Genomic DNA, 19,886 nt, shown 5'->3' with positions numbered 1-19,886 from the left:
CTTTTGCTCAAATCTCCTGGGGCAGAGTTTTGGAAGGCATGGGGTCTATGCTAGTTTGGTACCTATGGCAGTTTGAAAGCACTTGGATATAAATTAACGCTAAATTCAATAAAAATGTATCTGGTGTACTCAAGCCTACATTGCAGAAAAGTCCAAAGTGAATGGATAGTGAACTAACTCACTGAAAAATGTTCAATTTTATTTGGGGGAGGGGGCTTTTTTTTTGGAGGGGAAAGGCAGGGCAATTAAGGTTAAGTGACTTGCTCAAGGTCCCACGGCTAGTAAGTGTTAAGTGTCTGAGGCCAGATTTGAACTCAGGTCTTCCTGACTCCAGGGTGGGTACTCTATTCACCGGGCCACTTAGTCACCCCAAAATGTTCAATTTTAAACAAGTATGTAAAAAAGATGGAACTAAGGGCAGGTTAAAATTGAATAAATAAGTGTGGACCTGGTAAGAGAGTCTCAAGAGGTATAAAGCTCAGAATGAGTTGATGGTTAAGGCCACCTCAAAAAGCAAAGTACAGTGAAAAAGACTTTTAAACTATGTTGGCTAGAGGCATAAACTCAGTGTGAACATTTACACCTTGGGAGTCAGCAAAGCCTATACCAAGGCTTGATTTATAGTTTTGTTGATTGCATAGACTTAAGAAAGTGATGGAGAAAATGTTAATAATGCAGATTAACCTTAAAAGTATGCCATGGGTCACCTAATGATCCAGCATCAGGATCACACACACCCTGAGGTGGAGAAGGGGTTGGTGTTGAGGTCCTGGAAGAGAAAAAGACACAGAGCTCTGACCCTCTTCTGCAGCTAGGCCTGGGCTGGGGATGCACCTTGGCCAGGATGCTGGTACAGGGGCAGAGTGCCATGCCTGAGCCATATCACTGCTGCCTGCCTCAGTTTCTCTATCTGCAAAGTATAGATAATAATAGCATACACCTCCCAGGGTGGTCCAGGATTCCAAGTCCATTGCAGTGCCCTTCCTCTTCTGGGGATCTCCCAGTATTACACTTGGCTGCCATATTCTCTTCTTGGCAGGTAGATAAATAACCACACAAAGGAAAATTGAGGAAACTGAAGAGGTTAAGAGACTTGCCCAGGGTTGCACAGCTAGTCAATTTCTGAGGCTCTATGTAGATAGTTTCCCTATAACTTTACTGTCTTGTTTCATGACTCCGGAATGGATGCCATATGAACCGGTCATTGAGCAAAACTTCCATACCGTCAAAGTTGGCAATACCTTTGGACCCACATAGTGGACCTGGTAGTTCTAAGTGGAGCTGACTATCCCCAAAACTTAGAGGGGTCATGAAGCTCACTTTCTCTGGAAGAGTGGTGGAGAAGGCCTATTGTGGAGGAATGGGGAATTAGTCCTGTGTTTGACCAAATTGGATGAGAAGACCAGTTACATCCTAACAGACAAGATGAAGGAAGGAGATCCTTGGAGGCAAGTGTGAATCCCTTGGAGGGAAGGAGTATCCAAGGGATCAGTCTACAAAAGCAGCAAAGCTAATGGAGTTTGGGGTTTGTCTTTGCTAACTTGACTCTGGCCCTTCCAGGAGACTATCTGGAAATGTGCTCATAGATGGTCACCAGCTGTCTGACTCATGCAGAAGAACCCTCAGTTCACATTTGCCTGCTCTTAGGCACAGCAGTATGAGTGGGTGAAGAGGTACTACCCAAGCTTATATTCCCAGATCAAGGAGTACATCCAGGCAGGACAGTTTATTCCAGTGGGGGGCACTTGGGTCAATATGGATGAGGACCTTTCCAGTAGAGGGTCCACGGTAAGATAGTTCCTTCAAGGACAGAATTTCTTCCTTCCAGAATTTGGGAAAGTGTGTCCTGAGTTCTGGTGTCCAGACATATTTGGATATTCGGCCCAACTCCCACAAAGCATGCATGGCTGTGACATCCAACACTTCCTGACACAGAAGCTGATCTGAAACTTGGTGAACTCCTTCCTTCATCATGCCTTCTTCTGGAAAGGAATGATAGTTCCTGGGTATTGGTCCACTTTCCTCCTAGGGAGTCTTATGAGATGGAAGGCCATGCAGAAGAGGTGCTGAAAGCCGTGGACAACAACAAAGACGAGAGGACAGTGAACCACAATGCCTTCCTCTATGTGTTAGGCGATGGGGGTGGTGGCCCCACCTCGGCCATGCTAGACCAGCTGAAACAAATGAAGGATACAGATGGATTGCCCAGGGCATATTATTTCTCTACCCTAGGATGTTTTTTCTCATTACTAGAGAGGGACATGAGGCCGCTTTGTACTTGGGTAGGGAAATTGTTCCTGGAACTTCACAATGGCACCTAAATCAAGAAGGAATTACTGTGCACAGATCCTGCCTGATGTAGAACTCTTGAGCAGCTGGGTCTTGGCACACAGTGGAACTTTCTGCTGAATTACAGCACCTCTGGAGGCCCTTGCTCCTAAATCAGTTCCATAAGCGTGCCAGAAGCTGTATCCAGCAGGTGGTGGATGGTGTTCTGAAGTTTGTGGAGAGATTAGAGGCAGTGGCTCCTGCCTCCTGAGAGCTGCAGTTTGGTCTCTGCACAGAGGAGAGCCAGGCTCTTGAGAATTAAGCCTACTTTATAACTTCCTCATTTTTACCACACTGTGCTAGAAGCACACAGAGGTGGTGGCCCTGCCAGGAGCCAATGGCAGCAAAAATCCGGTCCTGGTGACAGTGCCTAGTATGGGCTACACCCAAGCCCCAGGTCTTGCCCCACTTCCTTATGCTGTCAGAGTGGTACAGGATGGCTCCATGAGGCTGGAGAATGGCTTTATCCGAATGCATCTGGATTCCATGGGCTGTTTAAACTCCTTGGTTTTGGTTTCCTCAGACAGGGAAACTATCCTTGGGGTGTCTTTGGTAACCAGTTTGTGATGTTTCATTATGTTCCCTTGTACTGAGATGTGATGTAGTGTCATCTGGAGACCCAGAAGTCAGTTGAGAAATTCGACCAAGCCCTTGAGGTGGGATCCCAGGAGGCCTTTGAGGCAGTGTTCATTTCTCCCTGTAGCTCAGTAAGTGAAGCATCCTGACACAAGAAATTGTGCTGGACATTGCTTGTCCATAGCTCTGGTTTCACACAGAAGTGAACTGGTATGAGTCTCACAGGTTCTTCAAGATGGAATTCCCTGTCTGGACCTAGACCACCAATGCCACCTATGGGATCCAGTTTGGGCATATACAGCGGCCTATACATTGTAATACCTCTTGGGATTGGGTTCAATTAGAGGTGTGGGCCTGTGGATGGATGGGCCTGTCAGAGCATGGCTTTGGGGTGACATTTCTCAGCAACAGTGAGTATGGGGGCTCTGTTCAGAGTAACATCCTCAGCCTCTCCCCCTTATGAGGAGGCACTCAAGTCTCCTCATGCCACTAAGGACATGGGTCATCATTAGTTCACCTACGCAATAATGCCACGCATGGTAATATTCCAGGATTCCAGAGTCATCCAAGCTTCCTGCAACCTCAATTTCCCCCTACATGTCATACTCACTGGACCAGCCCTCTGCCAGTCCTGGAGTGCTTCCTCAGTCTCATCATCTTCTGTGGTATTAGAGACTGTTAAACAGGCGTAGACTGGACTCCACCCTTATACCCTAGTACTAAGGCTGCATGAGGCACACAGCAGCCATGTAGACATCACTTCCTGTACAGGAGGCTATCATTGGCCTCATTTTCTTCTCTTCTCCTTCTAGTTGTGATCTTTTGGAACACCCTTGTCATTAGCAGTGCTTGACCCTAGAGAGCTCCTGCCTAATGCTTTCCTTCTTCCCCTTCTAAGTGGTTTCTCTACTCCTTATGTTGTAGTCCCCAACCCCCTGCTCAAGAGATGGGACCAGCACTTTGGGCTTCATCACCCTGAAATCTCTGGCCCATAGGCCTCAGACAAGTAGGAGCCCCCACCATGATCCTAACCACTTCCACCTTGGTCACATTCAAGCATCAAGCTCCCAAACCCCTCTGCCCTAATACATTTGCAGCTGGGGGCAGTACTGTTCACCTGGGGCTAGGAGGGAAGCCAGACATGCCTTCTTGTCAAGCTCCTGGGGCAGTGCCACATCTCAATAGCACAAATATCTGTGGAGGGGTGGAAGGAATGGAATGGACTGCAACTTTGAGGAGTAAATCTACCCAGGGAAGTTAGTGCTCCCAACTCAGACTCTTCCATTCAGCCTCTGGCTCTTCCTGAGAAATTCCAAAGAGCCATGGGACAAGAGCTCATCTTAGCCCCTACTACATCTCAAAAGTATACCCCTGTCTCCTTTGTCCTTTCCTTCCTTTAATTGACATTGGCCCTAGTAGCTTGTTTCTCATATACTGGATAGTGGATGCAATTCAATCAATCCAATAAACATTTTCATTAGCAAGCATCCCTCTCCTCCCCCCCCCCCAAAAAAAAGTATGTCTTAGGTACATTCTTTTTTTCAGAGAGCCAGTTGTTAAACATTTGCCAGCATACCCCAAGGTTAGGGCTATTTCTCTGGGTTGGTGGGGCAGTGATAATGAATGACAGAGCAAAATTATTTGATTATGAATTTGTTTCTTTGCCAAAGAGAATTATCTTTGGACTGGAAAAGAGAAAATAAACATGGTTAGAAGGAAGCTGAAACCTGAAATAAATAAAGATATGGTAAGAGATCACCCTCAGTGAATTCAAGTCTTTAGCCCTGAGTCAACTGCGTTCTAGGGTAGTGGAAAAAAAACCAGCAGAAGTATTTGCTGAGGTTCTGTCAGTGATCAAAGGTAGGTCTTGGGGGAGAATGGCAAGTTCACTTTGGGAGATGTTAGATTTGCGATGATGGAGGGCAAAAAGGACATCCAGATGGAGATCAGTAAAAAGGTGGAAATGGAAGCCAGGGAGACATAATAGCTGAGTTACAAGAACAGGAAGGCAGTCACTCCTGGAAATAGCCCTAATAAAGACCCCCAACTTTGAGGTTGGCTGAAGACAACATATCAAATCAAGGGAAGCCCAGGCTTCTATGTTGGTTTTTCTCACTTGGTCCTTTAATATGGCTACTCAGCTGAAAGTATTGACAGGAAGCAAGAGAGTCAAGTTATCAAACAGCTATATAACTCTGGGAAGTCTGATTGAGTGGTTTTCTTATTGGGTAAATGTTTTTCTATGCTATATACATACAAAGGAAAGTCTTAAGCATTGGGCTGTACTGTCAACTGCCTGATATTTTAAGTGAGGAGTATACCAAAGGCCCAGGCTGTGATGATTGTCTCACAAGGTCAGGGGCAGCTAGTCTGTACAATATCTCTTAGTTCTTCCCTGTTCTCTAAGACACTTTTATTAAATATATGGTCCTTGCCCTTCAGGAATTCACATTTTGGGGATATGACAAAACAGGTCAGTGATCAAAGGTAACTACCATTTAAGTTAGTAGGGGATAAGTGCCATAAGAATGATATAGATGTTAAGTCCTTTGGTGTTCGAATGGTTTGCCATTTCCTTCTATAGATCATTTTTTAAAGCTTTTATTTAGTATTTTATTTTTCCCAGTTATATGTAAAGACAATTTTTAACATTCTTTTTTAAGACTTTGAGTTCCAAATTCTCTCCTTTCCTCCCTCTCCCCATCATTGAGAAGGCAAGCAATTTGATATAGCTTATACATGTGTAGTCATGAAAAACATATCCATAATAGTCATGTTGTGAAAGAAAACATAAACAAGACCAAAAAAAGCCTCAAGAAAAATAAAGAAAAAGTAAGCTGCAGTCTGTATTCAGACACCATCAGTTCTTTCTCTGGGGATGGTCCAGCTCATTTTAAAGATGAGGAAACTGAGTCAAAGTGTTAAATGACTTGCCCAGGGTCACACAGCTAGTAAGTATCTGCAGCCAAATTTGAACTCAGGAATAAAAGTCTTTCTGATTCCAGGCTCAACACTCTATCCACTATGTCACCTAGCTGCCCTAGCTAACATTTATATAGTGCTTACCATGTGTTCAGTGCTTTACAATTCTCTCATTTGATCTTCACAACACCCTTGGGTGGTAGGTGCTAATTATAAACCCCATTTTACAGATGAGGAAACTGAGGCAGATTAAAGTTCAGTAACTTTCCCAACATCACATAGCTAGTGTGTCCCTTTCCTCCCCTCCGCTCCTTTGTGTCATCCCCCCAGGGCAGTTAAGAACTACATTTATCTCCCCACCCCCACCCCCACCTCCATAGCAGCTGTTCAAGTGCCATTAGAAAAATTCTGCCTCCACCACTTGCCCTCTATATCTCCTCATGGCTATATCAGAGATCTCCCAGAAGGTCTTTTCATTTTGGGGAGGAGCATGACTGATGAATGAGAGCCCTGCAGTCCTCCTTGCACCCCTTCCTCATTTGGATGAGACAGAGAAAATCACATAGGATGAGTAGGCATGGAGGGATTGAGATCTATATCATAGATCTCATTACATTATCCCTCCTCTCAAACCTACCCTTCTGCTAAAATTGCTTCTTACTGTGGAGAGCATCACTATCCTTCCAGTCCCCGCGGTTTTCAGTTTTGGTGTCATCTCTGACCCCTCACTTTAATTTACCTCACTCATGTTTATGTATCCAATCAGCTGCCATTTTGGTGTCTCTACCCCCACATCTCTCATATCCATCCACAGTCACCACCCTAGCTCAGGCTTTCACCACTTCTCATCTGGAATATTGCAACAGCCTCTAATTGGTTTCTCTGCCTCAGGTCTCTTCCCACTCCAATCCATTCTCCACATGGCTGCCAAAGTGATTTTCTTAAAGAGCAGGTCTGACCATGCCGCTCCCATACTTAATAAACTCTTAACATTTTATTATCTCTAGGCTCAAATATTATCTCATCCTCATCTCATCCTTTTAAAATGTATTTCGTCTTTATTGTGTCCTTTTTAGGTTTATTTTCCTGCAAGTTTTCTAATATGCACAATTATTAGCATGGTAGTACATGCATGTAATTTATAAACAAGTAGACACATTATTAGGAGTGCTTACTTGACCATTAATTTTTTTTCACTGAGGTCACTGCTTTAGGTACCCCTGCTGGTAGATTACATTACACTGTTTGTGCCAAGTCCTGGACCATGGCAGAAACTCCTAAATGATATCTGTAAATATTCAAAGGGGTTCAGCCTAATAATCCACGCCAGAAACCCAAGGATACCCTTAACACCAAATCTACATTGAGGGTAGAATTATATATTATGAGAGCTGTAATTGATATCAGTGATCATTTAATTCAAGTCTCTCATATTACAAATGAGGAAACTGAGGTCCACAGATTTTACACGGTCACACAGTTAGTGTAATACAATTACAATACTATGTGATTTCCCTTTCCTTCTCTAAAGAACAATTCTGGTGACTTGTTGCGGCATGGAAGCATCACTGAATTGTTAAAGGCCTTGCCAATACAGTAGGAATGCCAGCAGGTCCTATCAAGCTAGAAAGGCTTCCAGTGCCAATTTGGTGTTAGGTTGTTTGTGGTTTGACACTAGTCTAACTAAGTGTTGAGAAGCTCATCACTGCAAGGTTGGTTACCTGATGATGAATTCATTTGGCCACAATAACGTGTGAAAGTTTGCTTCACTATGGAGGGCTGCCATCTTTCTCAGTAGAATGAATGCCCAGACGGATGAATTCATGGATCTTTTGATGTTTTGAACTACCTTTGCATGATTCAGAAGGCATATCAAGATCTTGATAAGAAACATCAATTACTATTGTACTGAAAGGTCAAGGATTCCATTTGGTTAACAGGGTCTTCTTGATTAAAAGGATGCCTGACTATTTGCTTCATTTTCAGTCTTAATCTTTCAGTCTTTTATATCACATACACAGATATACAAAGACATACATACACATAGCAGGGAAATTATTTTATGCTGATTTTACTTTATTAAGTGTAAGGTATACTTATGGGCATGAGTGCCTTTTACTTATACTTGTTTTCTGTCCTTGATCATTTCTGTGGACACTTAAGGCTCCAGTGTTGAGATTATATTAAAAAAGAAAAAAATTCTGAACCTTTGAGAATTCAGATGACTTCTGAGTTTACTTCACTTACAGATCTAAGATCCTACAAACTCCAACTGTGGAAACTTCCTCCACTGGCACAGATTGGCAATTCTATAATTGATTGTCTTAGAAAGCTGTTTGTATCATTAAAAGGTTAAATGACCTGCCAACAATCATACAGCCAGTATGTCAGAGTCAGGGCTGGAACCAGGTCTTTTTCATTCCCAAGCCAATTCTTCTTATTCCACTCTTCCTTTCTTGGAATTAGTCATGTAAATTGAGAACTGAGATAATTATGTGGGTAATTTGGGCCCCAATAGAAATTTTTTTCTGCCAGAATTATGCAGGAAACCAAGCCAAAGTTGGGGCATCCCAATTTCCAAATGATAAAATTCTTCTCTTCCTTCAATGTCTAGTTCACATGCCATCTCCTCCATGAAGCCGTCCCTAATTCTTTTCCTCCTCTTCATATTTTCTTAGAGCACTTTGCTTCTCTCTCTTAACACATTTTACCTGGTACCATAGTGACCTGTTCACATGTTGTTCTCATATATAAATCCCTGAAAATCAGAACGCTATCTATCCTTTTTAATCTTTGTTTTTCCAGTGAGCAGATCAATGCCTGGTAGACAGCACGCCCTTCATAATTTTTGTTGAATTTGATTGCCCGACTTTACACTTGATTGCAAAGATCTTTTACTATTAGATGCAGGAACATATGGATACTCAAGAACAGGACCTAAAATCACAGAACATTTGAGAGAGTAGGGAACTCAAAGATTATCTAGTATAGAATCATCATTTTATTGTGATTCCTGAGTCAGAGTTCTTTTCTTGACACAAAGGACTTGGCTATGCTTTGGGCACCTTCTCTGGCTTGTTGGACTCAGCCAGATGATCTGGGAAATCCAGTATCTGGCACCCCTCAACTGTACTATCCAGCTCCTCTTAGGAGCACACAGAATCACAAGTCTTAGTTAAAACTTAATGGAAACAGATAGACTCTAAGTCCCAGTAGCCTGGAAAGCAGGGACTGCCTTGTGTCTTTATTTGCATCTCTAGCACTGGACTCTTGACTCCTGACACACAGTAGATGCTTAATAAATGCTTTTTCCTTTCCCTTTCTCCTTCCTTCCCTCCTTTGTATTCTCAGTGCTTATCATAGTGCCTGGGACTGAGTAGGTGTTTAATGAATGCTTGTTCACACACACACACACACACACACTTACACACATTCACACACACAGAGTGAACAATCCACCTCAAGAGACCTCTAGACTTTGTACGTCTTCTCCTCCATGCCATGTTGACTTAGCTAGGGCTCCAGCCAAGGATGTTCAGGGTTTGCCTGGTGTCAGTACCGCTCTCCTGCTCCTCCGGGAATGCTGTTTCTTGCCTCCTGTAGCTCTCCTTTGCTCCCAGTAGGTGGCAGTCCTTCCACCACTGTCCTTCAAAGCCCCTATTTCTTGCTGCTCAGCTTTCTACTTCACTGTGATCTGCAGTTGAGCTGATCTCCAGCAGATGGTTCTCTGTGGACAACCCCATGTTGCCCAATTGTGTTTCCGCTCAGCTTGCCTCCTCTCTCCCCCAGAACCTAGACAAAGTCTTGCTTGCTTGATAACACACTACATATTCTCTCTCACTCGGATGAAGCTATAGGTCTGGCTTATTCAAATTCAGCCTGTGGCTGAATTCCAGAAGGGAAGGATAATGGTACAAATCCTTCCTAGTTAGGACTTGAACTCTGGTCTTCTGCCTAGAGGCAGAGGTGTCATAGCGGACAGAGTATAAGACCTGGAGTCGGGAAGAAATTATTTCAAATCTGGCCTCAGACCCTAACTAGCTGTGTAACGTTGGGCAAATCACTTAATCTCCTTCTGCTTCAATTTCCTCATCTGAAAAACTAGGAATGCTAATAACAGCATCTACCTCCTGGATTGTTGGGAGGCTCACATGAGGTATTTGTAAAGTACCCAGTACCTGGCAGAAAATAGATTAATAAATGTTTGCTCCTTTCCCTTCCTCTGAATCCTCCTCCAGTGTACCTTCCACTGTAACACAACCATACATGAAATAATGATGTGCTTCTGAAATTTGCCCCTTGATATGTCTACCCTAAGCCTGGGTAGGGCAACAACCCCTGTTGGCATTTGTGTCTGGTGGATTTTCTCCTTTATTTTTATTTGTTCCACCCAGTATTAGTTCTATATTCATTAAGATAATTTTCTGAAGCATAGACGTTAATGGCCCTTTTAAAAACAGTCCTTTTAAAACAGTCTAAAACAGCTAACATTTATATAGAACTTTATGGTTTGCAATTAGATTATTGGAAATGCTCCTGGAATTTGCATGTATTTAAGTAATGTCCACACTTATTCATTTCACAGAAATTCAGAGTTGGAAGGGGCATCAGAGGTCATCAGGCAGGAATCATACTTGCAAAAAGAATCCTCTCTATCTGACAAAATGGTCATTCAGCCTCCATATATAGACCTACAGTCATGATAAATTTAATAGCACTACTAAGACCTGAGAGGTGAGATAGCATCAAAGATAGAAGACTACACTTGGCATGAGGAAAATTGAGTTTAAAATCTTATCACAGATACTTACTGACTATGGGACACTAGGCAAATGATTCAGTCTTTCTGTGCATTGGTATCATCTGATCCATTTTGGGACAACTCTAATTGTTTTATTTTTTTATTTTTTGCTTTTTGGAGGGCAGTTTGGGGTTAAGTGACTTGCCCAAGGTCACACAGGACAACTCTAATTGTTAAGGAGTTTTTTTCTTATGTAACCCAGGCTTCAATTCTGGAACATATTGTATAATACTCTCCTAATTGGTGGAAAGAATGGTGGCTCCATGCTGCCTCTTCTGCCTGAGGAACAGAGTTGGTCAGAGAGTTTTGGAGACGAGAGATATTCCTCATTCCTGCTTCAAGAGAGGCGCACATGTGGTTCTAGATTCTCTTTGGGACTCACTCCAGGAGGGAAAACAGGAAGACATTACATTTTGCAGACATGTAAGGGAAAGTTGGCTCCCTAATGTTTCTATGATTTCCAGCTTGCCTCCCTAGAGAGGTCAGGGAATTTCTCCTGGATGAAATTGGGACCTTTTGCTTTGCTGAGCAAAATTCCAGCTCTTTCTCATCTAAAGAGCTCATTCAGTTTTATGTATTTTCTGGCATAGAAATTCCCTGATTTTTGCTTGGATAAATAGATTTACTCACTATTCACTATTTGTGATAGACTTACATAAGTCTAATTAGCATTTGGTGGGAAGAAGTCAGGTCTACTACTATAACTTGGTTACCCTCCTTTTTAAAAATTTTTTTAAAATTTATTTTTAGTTTTCAACATTCATTTCCATAAGATTTTGAGTTACAATTTTTTTCTCCCCGTCTTTCCCCTACCCTCACCCCAAAATAGCAAGCCTACTGAATACCCCTTCCCCCAATCTGTTCTGCCTTATATCCTCCCCAATTACCCCCTTAACTTTCTAGTAGGGCAAGATGAGTTTCTATACCCGAGTACCTGTATATTTTATTTCCCAGTTGCATGTAAAAAACAAAATTTTTTTTTAAAGCAATCGGGGATAAGTAACTTGCTCAAGGTTACATGGCCAGTTATTTCTGGATGTGGTACTGAGTATCTGAGCCCAGATTTGATCTCCAGGTCATCCCGACACTGGAGCTGGTGCTCTTACCTGCTGAGCCACCTGGCCACCCCTAAGCAATTGGGGTTAAGTAACTTGCTCAAGGTTACATGGCCAGGTGTTTCTGGGTAGGTGCTAAGTGTCTGAACCTGGATTTGATCCCCAGGTCATCCCAACACTGGACCCAATGCTCTTACTTGCTGTGCTACCTGGCCTCCCCAAAACAAATTTTTAAACATTTGTTTTTAAAACTTTGAGTTCCAGATTTTTTCCCTTCTTCCCTCCTCACCCACCCCCACTGGGAAGATAAGCAATTCAATATAGGTTGTACATGTATAGTTACCCAAATCATTTCCATATAGTCATATTGTGAAAGACTAACTATATTTCCCTTCATCCTATCCCCCCCCCACTTATTCTATTTTCTCCTTTGACCCTATTCCTTTTCAAAAATGTTTGCTTCTAACTATCCTCTTCCCCAATCTGCCCTCCCTTCTATTCTCCCCCTCTTATCCCCTACCCCCCTCTTAGGGTAAGATACCTGATTGTGTGTGTATGTTATTCCTTCCTTAAGCCAAATTCAATAAGAATCAGGTTGTCCCATTCCCTTTCACCTTCCTGCTCTTCCCCTCCATTGTAACAGTTTTCTCTTGCCTCTTTTGTATGAGATAATTTACCCTAATCTATCTCTCCCTTTCTCCTACTCTCAATAAATTCCTCTCTCACCTATTATTTTTTAGATATCATCCTTCATATTCAACTCATCCTGTGCCCTCTGTCTATGTATATATGAACATACATATGCCCACACTCACATGCATATTTATATACACCCTCCTATACATACATAAATATGTATGTATACATATATATACATATATATTCCCTTCAACTATCCTCATACTGAGAAAAGTCTTATGATTTACAATTATTGTTTTTCCATGAGGAATGTAAATAGTTAAACTTTAATAAGTTCCTTATGATTTCTTTTCCCTGTTTACTTTCTCATGCTTCTCTTGCTTCCTGTATTTGAAAGTCACATTTTCTGTTCAGCTCTGGTTTTTTCATAAAGAATGATTGAAAATCCTCTATTTCATTGAATAACCATATTTTTCCTTACAGCATTATACTCAGCTTTGCTGGGTAGGTGACTCTTGGTTTTAGTCCTAGCTCCTTTGATCTCTGGAATATCATATTCCAAGCCCTTCAATTCCTTAATGTAAAAGCTGCTAGATCTTGTGTTATCCTGATTGTGTTTCCACAATACTCAATTTGTTTCTTCCTGACTGCTTGCAGTATTTTCTCCTTGACCTAGGAACTCTGGAATTTGGCTATAATATTCCTAGGAGTTTTCTTTTTGGGATCTTTTTCAAGAGGTGATCGGTGAATTCTTTCGATTTCTATTTTGCCCTCCGGTTCTAGAATGTCAGGGCAATTTTGTTAGATAATTTCTTGAAAGATGGTGTCTAGGCTCTTTTTTTGATCATGGCTTTCAGGTAGTCCAATAATTTTTAAATTATCTCCTGGATCTATTTTCCAGGTCAGTGTTTTTCCTAAAGAGATAGTTCACATTGCCTTCTATTTTTTCATTTGTTTGGATCTGTTTTATAATATCTTGATTTCTCATAAAGTCATTAGCTTCCCATTGCTCCAATCTAATTTTGAAGAAGTTATTCTCTTCAGTGAATTTTTGACATTCCTTTTCCATCCGGCAAATTCGGCTTTTTAAGGCATTCTTCTCATTGGCATTTTGGGCATCTTTTTGCCATTTGAATTAGTCTATTTTTTAAGGTGTTATTTTCTTCAGGGTATTTTTGAGTCTCCTTTAGCAGGCTATTGACTCACTTTTCATGATTTTCTTGCATTATTCTCATTTCTCTTCCCAATTTTTCCTCCACTTCTCTTACTTGATTTTCAAAATCCTTCTTGAGGTCTTTCATGGCCTATAAACAATTCATATTTTTCTTGAAGACTTTTGATGCAGGAGTTCTGACTTTGCTGTCTTCCTCTCACTCCATGCCTTGATCCTTTGGGTCCCCAAAAAGGGATTCTATGGTCTGTTTTTGCTTCCATTGCTTGTTCATCTTGCCAGCCAATTACTTGACTTTTGAGCTCTTTGCCACAGTAGAATTCTGCTTCCAGAATGGAGAGAGCTTTGTCCCAAATTACTGGAGTTTTCAGCCAGAGCTATTAGTTCAGTGCCCTCTCTACAGACACCACAAGCTCTGGCTTACTGGTCACGCACCCCAGGACCACCACCCAAGACCGTGATCCAGATCCAAGCAGGTTAAAGCATCAGCAATTACCCTCTGAATGGTCGCTTGGTCCCCCTATGATTTGCAGGCCAGGAGCTCCTAAGACAGCCAAGCTGTGGCCACTGAGCTGCTGTGCCTCCACAGCTTCTGGGAGGGGAAGGGGGGAGCAGAGGCCAGATCTCTTCTTCAGCCCCACCCCTTCCAACAGAGTTCTGCACTCACGTTTTACTTTGTCTTTGTTGTTTATGTATTTAGAAGTCTGGAATCCACCACAGCTACTGATGATTACCTCTCCTGAAGTTTGCTCTGGCAGCCACTGGTCAGGGCTGTCCTGGGGCTGGAACCATGTGGCTCATGCAGGACTGTGCTTGGCTCCCAGCTTGGTGTGATAGACCCTTCCTGTATGCCTGCCAGGCTTTTTTCAGTGGGAGATTTGTTTCTCTCTGTCATTTTGTGGGTTCTGTAGCTCTAAAGTTTGTTTAGAGTCATTTTTTACATATATTGGAAGTGATTGGAGCGGGAGCCCATGCCAAGTTTGTGCTTCTACTCTGCCATCTTGGCTCCGTACCCTCTTTCTTAAAGAGATAGTGATCAGGGAAGCTAGTGGTTTTGTTGCTTTTGAACCTAAAAAAAGGCATACTTCTAGACCAGAAATATTTAGAGGGCTGGATAGCAATTCTAGTCTGGTACCCTTTTCAGAGGAGAACTGAGAAATTAGCTTCATGGTTTCTTTTTCACTCCCTTCTGGGCAGGAATCAAAGTGTCCCTTGGAGAGAGATAGACAAGAACCTCTGTTCCCCAAGATAGCTGTTCATGCCTCCCTGAGGGCTGCACTTAGATAGCCCATGTGGATATATACATCTTACATGGGCAGTGCACATACCTATACTTATGTCAAGCAGAAAACTGCTTCCTAGCAACTTTCACCCATTTCTCCTAGTTCTACTTCCTAAGGCTATGAAGAACAAATTTAATCCTCTTCCATATGAAAAAGAAAGTTGCTAAAAATCAATGACATATCTGTTGGTTTCACAAGATTGTAAAATATTAAACATACTATTGCTCCTTTGAGTAAAACATAAGGAGGAGGGGCCCTACTTAAGTGGAATTATTTTGGACCTAAAAAGTTCACATCTGGGGGGGCTTTTAAAATTGTTTATTAAAGCAAAGTAATGAACTATGGAGAGTAATATGTTAAAGCCACACATTTTATTAATAAAGAAAAAGGTAAGAAGTGCAAGAAAAAACTATAGTATGAGCTTTGGGTCATGAATATTCTTTTTTTTCTTTTTCTTTTATTTATTTATTTTTTAAATGCTTTATTAACTTCTGATTTACATCATTCGTTCCGCCAGATTTTGAGTTACTAATTTTCTCCCCGTTTTTCCCCTACCCACTGCCCCAAAATAGCAGTCCCACGGATATCCCCTCCTCCAATCTGCTCTCTCCCATATTTTCTCCCATACCCCTTTCTACTTTTCCAGTGGATCTCTATGCCTCAGTGCCTATATATCTTATTTCCCAATTACATGTAAGATGGTATTAATAATAGTATATATATATTTGAATATTTGGTTTTAAAACTTTCAATTCCAGATTCATTCCCTTCCTTCCTTGTCACCCACCCTTACTGGGAAGATAAGCAGTTCAGTATAGGTTGTACATGTGTAGCTAATGCAAAACAATAACATAGTAGATATATTGTAAAAGACTGACTATATTTCCCTCCCTCCTATCCCACCTCCCACTTGCTCTATTCTCTACTTTGATCCTGTCCCTTTTCAAAAGTGGGTGCTTCCAACTTCCCTCCCCCCCTCCTGCCCTTCCTTCCATCATCCCCCCTCTCATCCCCTTTCCCCCCTATTCTCCTGGAGGGTGAGATACCCTATTTAGTGTGTATTTCACTCCCTCCTCAAGCCAGAATCAATGGGAATAAGGTTGACCCATTCCCTTTTGCCTTCCTATTCTTCCCCTCCATTGTAACCATTTTCCCTTGCCTCTTCTGTATGAGATAGTTTACCCCAATCTGTCTCTCCCCATCTCCTCTCATTATATTCCTCTCACCTCTTAATTTCACCTTTTAAGTATCATCCCTTCCTGTTAAATTGGTCCTGTGTCTTCTATCTATGTATACCTGTAAACATATATACACACATTCACATATGTATTCATATGCCCATATACCCTCATATATAGACACACACACACACACACACACACACACACACATATTTCTAATCCCTTCAACTACTGAGAAAAGTTCCATAAGTTACAATTACTGTTTTTCCATGTAGGAATGTTAATAGTTCAACTTTGATAAGTTCCTTATGATTTCTTTTCCCTGTTTACCTTCTCATGCTTCTCTTGCTTCTTATATTTGAATGTCAAATTTTCTATTCCACTCTGGTTTTTTCAGCAGGAATGCTTGAAAGTCCTCTATTCCACTGAATGACCATATTTTCCCCTGAAACAATGAATATTCTTTATCACTTATGATAAAGATTTGGAAATGCCTTTGCTCAAATTTTCCCAAGACATTCCACCCAGGGGTAATAATAACCAATGATACTGGAGGTGAAAATTCAGAGTTCTAATTTCATCTCCAATCTGACATACTTTCTTGACTTTAGGTCAATTCTCCTATCTCTTTAAACACAGAGCAAAGCATTTAGCTATGTATCCAGCTTTTTCCTGCCTACATTGACAAGATTAACTGGATAACTGCCAAATATATAGTTTGTTATCCAGAAACAGTATTAAGCTCCAAATTGTGGGTTCTGTCTAAAAGCAAATGAGTTAGTCTTGGCAATTATGATTATAGGGTCTCTCACACCAAAGAGAATACATAGAATCAGGCAGAGAATGGACAACCTCTGCCCCAGGATCAGAATTCATTAATACTGTTGGCTAGTGCTGCTCTTGCTGACTCTTCAAAGAAGCTTAGAATACAAAATATTTGAAGGGATTTTAGTTATTATAACTTAGTTCAATTCCTTACTTGAAAAGAGAATGGAACAGGCACAGAGGTAATTAAGCTTTCCCCCTCCTTCACTTTTTTATTCTTGTTTATCAAATTTGTTTTTATATCATCTTCATTTCTAAATATATTCCCCCACCCTTGTCTGACCAGTCAGTCATTTGTAACAAAGGATAAAAAAGGAGAAAATAATAGTAGCTTAGCAAAACTCATAAATATATTAACCAAGTCTGAAAGTATATGCAATGTTCCACACCCATCAGAGTTCGTCTACCTCTGAAAAGATATGCGGTTTCATTTTATCTTCTCTTCTCCAGGGCCAAGGTTGGTAATTATAATTATCCAGAATTTAGTTTCATTTTTCATTATTCCCATTTACATTATTGTAGTCATGGTATATATTGGTATATATATTTATTTTACTTTTCTGAATTGTTCAAATTCATAATTTTTACAACACAGTAATATACTACTATATCCATTTACCACAATTTTTTTTAGCCTTTCTCTGAATGATGGACATCTACTTTGTTTCCAGATCTTTGTTACCACAGAAAGTACAGTTATGATTATTTTGATATATATAGAGCTTTTCTATCTTTGAAGTCCTATGTTTAGCAGTGGGATCTCTGAGCTATCAATAACTTTTTGGTCACCTGTTAGTATAATCCCAAATTCCTTCCTAGAATGGTTGGGCCAGTTTGGAACTCCAGCCTCAATATATTAGTGTCTATCTTTTTGTGGGCCCCTAAACTAATTATTTTTATCTTTTGTCATCTATGCCAATTTGCTCCAAATCATCTCATTCTACAGACGAGGAAACCAAAGACTAAGCAAGGGAAGGGTCTGGCCCAAGTCCATCCAACTGCTTAAAATTGGAGTTGGTACTTAAATCTGAGTCTTTTCACTTGCAGTATTCTTTATACCAAACTGCCAATTATGTCAATTATGATATCTGATTTTGGACCTCAGGGTTGATGTGGGACAATTTCTCTTATTATTATTATTTATTTTAACTTTTCTTTTTAAATTTCAAGTTCCAGATGCTCTCCCTCTCTCCTACTCCTTCCCTGTTCACTGAGAAGGCAAACAATATGATGTCAATTATACATGTGAAATCATGCAAAACATATTATTTGGGACACTTTCTAATCTTATGTTTCAGAAGATGTTGGGTCTGTGATGGGAAGGAAAGCTGCTTTTTTCTCAGTTATCACCATACCTCCAGGTATCAGGTGTCAGGCATACTTCTAGAGTATCTGCTGCACTTTAATCAATAAGGCATTTGCCATCATTACCAGAACCTAGTGAATAGAAGAAATAGACAGAAAGGAGGGCATGCAGCAGTAATGAATATCAGAGCTGGAAAAAAAAAACTGAGAGATTATCACTTAGCTCATTTTCCTTGTTATAAAAGAAGTAAATAATTTCGTACCCACTGGTGAATTAGATGAGTCCTTCTAGTAACATCTGCCTTCATCTCTAAACCCATTCTTAATCACCACCTCAACTGGGCTGGATAACTTGATATTTTGCCAAAATATGATTAATTTCCTCCCACCAGCAGGCCTTGGGCAGAACATGGTCTTTGATTGGCTCCTGATTCTGCTTGAAGAATATAAGACACTTCCTGTTTGAGTTATATATGACTTAGCTTTAGAGCTCTCCATGTGTTGGGTGTCTTATGCTCATTGTTCTGATCATTGCCTTGTTTCTGACCTAATTGCCTTTGCCTTACTTCTGGTTCCTGTCCCTTACTCTTAAGGCCCCTTTCTGAGCATTTCCCTAGTTTAGTTTGCTCCCTGACCTTTGGTTTCCAACCATACCTTGACTCTCTTGCTGCTTTTCTCTCCCTGCCATATCTGGATGAATGGAGATTATCCCTGGTCCCAGCATGGCACCTTCAAATGGGCAAAGTTACTTCTCAGTCTTGTTCAGTTGAAATTCAATGTTGGTTTGCTCTAGAAAACTCTCCGGCTTTGGCAAATGTCCTTTGTGCAATCAATAAACATTTATTAAATAGGTACTGTCTTGGGGGAGAGAGATGAAGCAGACACAGTTTCCTTCCTCAGAGCTTTCAGTCTTTAAAACAGGGGAAAGATAGACACAATAACTACAGTACAAGGGAGAGACAATGGAAAAAAGCCGTCTCTTTTGAGGGCAGATCTTTTCTTTGCATTTTTCTGGTTTCTGCCTGAACTATACACTCTAGGGACCCTAATCATATTAATAGGGGCTGAGAGGAAATCAGACAGATCTGAAAGTGAAAGGAATGTCATGAATTGTTGTAATGTTTTATTAAATTATATTTTTATTTTTCTGAATTAAAAATCATTTATTTTTTTCTTCCTACCACTTCCTTATGCAAGGGGAAAAAAGGGAAGAACACCCTAAATCCTTGTAACAAATTCTTGCATTGACAATATTTTAAAATATTTGTCTCATTCTATGTATTTAGTCCATCATTTCTGTCAGGATGGTCATCACAGGTCCTCTAGAATCATAGCTGATCATTGCATCGATCAGAGTTCCCATATCTTTTAAAGTTGTTTTTCTTCTAACAAAAAGTAGTGTTGTTATTGTATAATATATTCTCCTTGTCCTGCTCATTTTACTCTGCATTAGTTTGTACACATTTTCCCTGGTTTTTCAAACTATCCTTTTCATTATTTGTTATGGTGCAACAGTATTATTATTATACATTCATATACCATAAATTGCTCAGTCATTCTTCAGTTTATGAGTACCTTCTTAATTCCAGTTCCGTGCTGAGTTTTTTGTTTCTGTCTTTTTAAGAAATAATTTGTACTTCTTAACAGGATCAAACCACCACACAGACCAACATAATAATAACAATAATAATATTTATATGGTACTTTAATGTTATCAAAATACTTTTACATATATTATTTCAACTGAGATAATATATATGTGTGTGTGTATATATATACATATATATACACATATATATA

The 19,886-nt window shown here is 40.6% G+C and overlaps 1 pseudogene; it reads left to right on the top strand.

Annotated features, from left to right (window-relative positions):
* The first annotated feature begins 1,551 nt into the window (after window positions 1-1,551).
* On the top strand, window positions 1,552-3,828 carry LOC138148400 (alpha-mannosidase 2C1 pseudogene; annotated as a pseudogene).
* The last annotated feature ends 16,058 nt before the right edge of the window (window positions 3,829-19,886 follow it).

The sequence above is a fragment of the Petaurus breviceps genome, unplaced genomic scaffold, assembly GCF_028583685.1.
Source record: "Petaurus breviceps papuanus isolate PSGF00001 unplaced genomic scaffold, PetGlider_PUasm1.0 90823, whole genome shotgun sequence".
Classification (NCBI taxonomy): domain Eukaryota; kingdom Metazoa; phylum Chordata; class Mammalia; order Diprotodontia; family Petauridae; genus Petaurus; species Petaurus breviceps.
This window is presented reverse-complemented; position numbering and strand designations above follow the sequence as displayed.